We start from the raw sequence: 6,863 nt of genomic DNA, 5'->3' as shown, positions 1-6,863 counted from the left end.
TTTTGGTAGCTCTCTTAAAAATGCTCTAAGTGTCATTGATTCGTCCCAGCTATTGTTTTTTATATCTTCTTTTGAGCGTTTACTTTTAGTCTTTTAAAACATCTTTAATGATGAGACCTCAAAAATATCAAATTTTTTTACCAAACCAAATACCAAACCAAGCAAAACACCAAACATCTTTAGCCCTGACATAAAGATTTTGACACCAAACTACGCTATTTTGGATAAACTGCACCAGAATAGCCAACACAGTTTTTGAAAAATCACGTCAGAAGGCCCACAGTTTAGCCCAAAGCCCAAGCAGTTTTGAAGCCAACGCTACTTTCTAAAAATTGCGCCAAATAAGCCCACATGCCCACGCAGTTTTTGAAAAACCGCACGGCTTATTGAACACCGTTTCATAAGCTTGATATAACATTAAACCAAACACCAAATAGAAGCCGATTTGGTGTTTGGTGTTTTTTATTTATTTATTTATTTGGTCTCACCACTAAAGATAGGTTTTACCAAATTTTCAAGAATTTGGTGTTTGGTCTTCAATTAGTGTCACCATTAAAGATGTTCTTAAGAACATTTTCAATACAAACAACAACTTGTTACTTTCACATAAGACTATTTCTCCTAATTCTTACCTTCTTGGTGAAAAATTGTTAGAAGTTGGGCAATGCAGAGGTAACTTTAAACTTCGGATGAGATGTTTCATTCCGTCTGAATGTGAAAAAAAAAAAAAACGCTTCGAACGGAAAAATATTTCGTTCGGAAAAAAAAAAAATAAATAAATAAACACTCGAGAATGACTAAAATCCCGTCCAGACCAAAAAAAAAAAATAATAAATAAAAGTTTTGTCCAAAGAATCTCTCATTTTGTCCAATACCCTCATTGTATTGTAATCAGCAACTATTCTAGTAGCAAGTGATATCCTCATTGTAATTTAGTGAAAAAACTTCTCTCATTGTCACCCTTGCATCTCATTGTCACCCTTGCATTGTACCATTATTTTTGGCTCAATAAGAGTGACAAGTTGTTATTTCCCTTCAAAATGATTTACATTGAGAATGCTCTAACCGATATGGGACTAAAATAGATTGTTCTTCCAACTTACCAACATTACTTTCCCTTAGCTTCTTTCATCAAATTGCAACTCCACCAATTTCTAAACCAACCCCTCATTTATAACATAACTTCTATTACTTCTTTCTTTCATAACATCTAATTTCAAACACATAACACATACTTTTCAACTTTGGTTGACAATGTTAAGAGTTTACCAAGTTTTTGGGTTTAGGTATTGCTTCATTTGATTCAATTTTATCACTTTGTGAAGTGGGGTTGTAGGGTAGTTGTTAGAATTTGAGAAGCTTGCCTTAAATGTTTCTAAAACTTTTAATACTTGTTTATTATTTTTCTTCATCTTGAGCTTCTTGTATGAATCCAGATATTTTCGAGCTAAAAAATAGGAGGGATGCAAAGTGTGTGTGTAGGGGAAGAGAGGGTGTGCGAGAGATGAAGTTTCTTGAAGGTGCTGCTGCTATAGTCCCATATTCAGCACATACGACCAACAAAGGATTATTTCAGTTATTTCATTTTCTTTTTGGCTTAGAGGCTTATTCTCCTACAATCCTCTACTCAAATGGATATGCCTTCACATAATATCGATGTTTTTGCTTGAATTGTCTATTACAAACCAGATATTCGATTGTTTACTGGTTCGCATTGATGGTCCGAATAATGGATCTTGATATTATCATATTGGACTTAGTGTGGGGTTTTATTGTAAGTAATAGTTTGGGAGGGATCCACATTTTCTAATTTTCTTCTTCTTTCATGTTCTATACGGAACTATCATTTCTTCTTCACTTCTTCACGTACACATCTAATATTCTCCACCTTTGGCCAATATATGGTATATTTTCAACCGGAGTCTTACGAGTTCCTTGATACCAACCTGACTCCGGTATCAATTTTTTAACCTACTCCATGGCAATAGATCACACTAGCACTGATAATATCCTCAACATAACCACTTTCGGTTTAGGTATGGCGTTTTGTTTTATCATTGAAAAAAGGCATCGATAAGTTCGGGAGAGATCCACACTTATATTGTTTTTCTTCATTTTTCATTATCCACATGTGGGACAGTTCTTCCTTCTTTAAATTTTGAATAATGTTCTAGACATCCAATTATTAGAAAGTTTTTGTGTCAAGAAGAATGGAACATGTTGGGACCTTTTCAAATGTTTCCTTGTCACTTGAATGAAGCACATGACTGTGCCGGGCTGCTTGTTGTAATATAGTCATTGAAGAACGCCTAATTTGATTCAATCTTAAATTCGTAGTTATTTAGTTAATTAAATGGGAATCAATTCAACATTTATCCGATGGCTTTGAACTTCCGTATGTTGACCATATATATTTTAGACAAGTTTAACTAGGATACCCTTAAACTAATTAAAATAGCATTTTTACTTGTTTTGGGAACAAATTTAAAGAAAATTTCAATAGTTGCCAAATTGTAATAGTGTCAGTGTTCACGATGTCAAACGGAATTTTAGAATTCCGACCGATATTTCAATTTTATTTAAAACGAAACGAATTTGAAATATCAATATAGAGTTGAAAAATATTAATTTCAAAATCTGGTCGGAATAATCGGAATTCTGCAAATTTCAAAATCTCGAACTATGAATAATGGTGTTAAAGGTCTAGTCTAGTTCCATGTGACTCGAAGTCGAAGTCTGTTTAAGGGTTTTTTAGTGTAAAATAGCTTTTAAACGACAAGTGGTTTGTGGAAACTGCAAAATTTTCAATAAAAGTTGGGACTCATTTGTGGAAACTGCAAAATTTTCAGTAAAAGTTGGGACTCATTTATTATGAGTCGATTCTATAATAAAGTGCTAAGTGGATAATGTCACAAAAAGTTTATCTTTGATGAGATTTTAGTATTCTACTATATGAACTCCACTTTATATGAACTCCAAATGAATTCCATCACAAAAATAGATTTATAAAATGAATTGAGGACTAATTTTTGGTGAAGATAGTCTTTTCATAATAGAGAATTTTTCTACAAAAAATCAGTCCAAACAAAAATATTTAATCTTGTTAAAAATTGTTTTGAAATTTGAAAATTTTGGACTGTTGGATAATTTTATAATATTGTAAGCAAACTTTGATTAGTTTAGATATCTTTTCTAAAGATGATCTATATTGTGGGAAGAACATCTCCACCAAAAATCAGTTTCTAATTCATTATTTTTCATGGTGGAGTTTATTTGGAAGGTCCTAACTATATTTACATGACTAAAACAGTTGATTTGAATTACAAAATCAAAGATTTTGGTTACATTTCATATTGGATGCAACTTTTCTGACTATGTAAGACAAATTATAGTGCCTTCAAATTGGTTATAGTTGCACAAAAAGCCCACTGCTTAAATGAATCAAAATGAACCATGTTTTTGTGAACATAAATTAACAGAAGTTCCATGTTTGTTTCACCATGCCCCCATGTTTCATTGTTTGTTTAACATATCTAAGCGATCGATCTCTCCTTGAAATAATACATTACACACAGTCACAATCCACAGAAGAGAACCCATTGTCATATTGTAGTTGTAAAACTGTAAAAAAACGCATTTGGAGAGCAAAAGAGGGGATGTATGTACTTATGTGGGTTGTAATCTATCGAGGCCCGTTGAAATTAAGTTTAAGTCCATAACTATTATATTCTTCGGCAAAGAATTTAAGCCCATCATGGGAGGAGCATTACAGCGCGCGTTGTTCAGTTCTTCACTAATCATTTTGAGAGCAAGGCTTCTTATTATGCTAATATGCTCTGATATTAAAGACCTACTAGATTATCTTTGCAAAACACATTTCAACCCTTATTCGACGAAGCAGGTTCAGTTTCTTACCAATAGACTTTCTATGGGGAATGAATCAAATGATCGATCGTGCAGTGAGAGTTAATTAAATTATATTGTTGGAAAATTATCCCCCTGTTTTTTTGTTCACATTTTCATTTTTAGTTAATTGAATCATCCATGATCATCAATTGACAGGATTACTAAGAAACAAAGTTGTGGACCTAATAAAGATTGACTCCTTATATATAAAGTAGTTATTAGGAAGGAATGACAACCTAAAAGGTTATCATATGGTATCAATGGCTGCTAAATTTTTCTTAGATTAGATAAAATATATTAGTAAGTATAAAAAACGCGCTGCTTGCAGTGTAGTTAAGTGCGTAACTTTTGTTGCTTTCTGTAAGCAAAAATAAACAATGTTTCAAAATTTAAATTGGCTTTAAGTCTTGAATATAGCCTCCTTTACATACACACTATCAGAGGAGATAAGAGGGTCTTCAGAGCACGTTTGATTAGAGATCAGAAAGTGAACTAAACACCTCATACCTTCAATAAACCAAACAATGAAAAGTAAACACTAGCATGTCCTGCTTCATTTTGTCTCTCCATCTGATCTTCCACATCAGATATACCTCTGCTTTGACCTATTTTCCTTGCTTCTTCTAAAAAGCTTGTGGGCACAAAAAGATGTGAAGTGTCGACTGTCAACATTTACAAGTTTGTTCTTACAAGTTACAACCATAAACCTTTAGGTGGCAACAACTGCTAATCAGTATAAGAAAGTGAGACATAGGAAAATTAAAAGGAATCTACAGGATTAGTATCAAAATCAAGTAGTGGGAAATGATGCAAATCTTTGATAAAAAGAAGAAAAGAAGGAATAAAAAGAAGAAAAGGGGTGATGCTTGATAGAAAGCATTGAAATCAATCTTATCCATGCTAACTTTACATGACATACAAATTGTGAATTTGCTTCCGTAAATTTGTGCCCGTAGAAGCTGAAAGATACACTAGTGAAGAAGGCAAAAGAGGGGTCGCAAATCACAATGATCTTAAAGTGATATTAAAATTGAGATTTGTCTATCTAGAACAGGGCCTACAGGATGCATTATATTCACAAATCCATGAGAAGAGAGATTAGAAATGATTTTGAAGGATGATAGGGATAGAAGAATATATGTAAGGTAACATATGAGTGAGCGTTGGTCTGCTTAGAGAGGGCACCTCCAACTGACATGCATGTCTGAGGAATTGTGATTTGTCTATCTGGATCACTGGATGTGCAACTTAGGCGGTCACTTAGGGCTGTTATTAGTGGACTAGGTCTGGGACAAGCCTAACGTTCAGAATTTGAGGCTTTAGAATTTTATACATTTGATTTTCGAGCTACCATATATCCGCCCAGTAACATCTAAAGTCCGATAACTTGTTGGATCTGTTACGGACCTACCATGGTCCAACCCGGTAAGGTACCTGTCATAATATCACCGCTGTAAAAACTGTTTTAATATCACCAGTCACCACTGTAAAGACTGTTTTTTCTCTGTTTTACTTTTATATAGACGAGTTTACCCCGGTACCATCAAAACTTATATAGCTAGTCGACATTATATATATTAGTTTTGAGCACGTGGTATGAAATTTTAAATTGAATTTGATTTGCTATTAATATAAAAAGAATTTCGCTTCATTTTTTTTTTGGTTTTTTCTTAGTAAAAGGGAAAAAAAAGTTGTCGTTGTTGTTTGATTTATTGTTTTTTGTAAAATTTTTGGGTTTAGAAGCTTAGAACGTTAAGTTAAACACCAAGCCATATATAGTAAAGTTAAACACCAACGGTGCCTCTTTTGGTAATCCTGACCCCTCGGGCATTGGTGTTACTTTCAGAAATGGGTTAACAAGTATTACCTCACCCCCCAACACTTTAGAAATTTCACAGGTGATTTTTTTATTACTGTTCATAAGAATTTGGGTATCAGTACCAGTTTTAAAACAGAGTGTCATGCTATTGTTTTGGGAGTGGAAATTGCTATTGCTAAAGGTTGGCTAAAGCTTTGGGTAGAGTTTGATTCTTCTGTAGCAGTAGAATCTTTCAGTGACGGAGATATCATTTGGGAGCTACAAACAAGATGGAAAGTTTGGCGAGACGCCAACATCTCAATAGATATTTTATCCAAAACAGGAGCAAGCTTTCAAGGGAATGATTCGATCATCACTGAAGGAAAGCCTTCTGGCTTATCAGATGGGAAAATCCTTAGAGCAACTTTGTAAGATTAAGCTAGTTTTATAAACTGTACCCAGTTTGTTGGTGTTCACTTAGCACTTGGTCAGAAACTGTGTTTGGGTTGCCCAAACTTAAACATTCTTTGTAATTTTTTCCATTTTTTAATACATTTCAACTTACCTAGCAAAAAAAAGAAGCTTAGAACGTTAAGCTGTTAAAATTTACTAAAAAAAGTCATAATAAATTTTTTTTTAAATCCAATGCCAAAATCGTAAATATGGGAGCAACAATCATGTTTTTGGACCACTTTCTCAACTTATTAAAAAAAAAATGACCGAATATGGAGCCCACATTTATAGAAAAGTAGGTCAAAATTCAACTTAATTACATATTAATAGTATTTACTTTTGGAATAGGAGAGGGTAAAATCGGAAAACAAAACTCCAGTCAATGGAAAGTGGGATGTCTAATTTACCTTTATACCCTTCTGTTATACAACTTATTACATACTTTGTTTTGAACAATAATTGAAATAAATGAAAATTAATAGGGGAAAAAGAGGAAATGGATACTGTAGATAGGGGAGTTTTCTTTAAAGTAGTAAATTTAAAAAACAAACAAATTTCTTGTAAAATTTTCATACATAAACTTTCAATTTATTGAAATTTTAATTGGCCAACTAAAACGAAATTTAAAATACCATGAAAAAAATTTAGTTCCTTGCCGTAAGTTTCCTTTTACTTACGTTATCAATGTAGCAACAAATGTAATGTT

This window comes from Coptis chinensis, chromosome 2 (genome assembly GCF_015680905.1).
Source record: "Coptis chinensis isolate HL-2020 chromosome 2, ASM1568090v1, whole genome shotgun sequence".
NCBI classification, from domain to species: Eukaryota; Viridiplantae; Streptophyta; class Magnoliopsida; order Ranunculales; family Ranunculaceae; genus Coptis; species Coptis chinensis.
Note: the sequence above shows the minus strand (reverse complement) of the source record.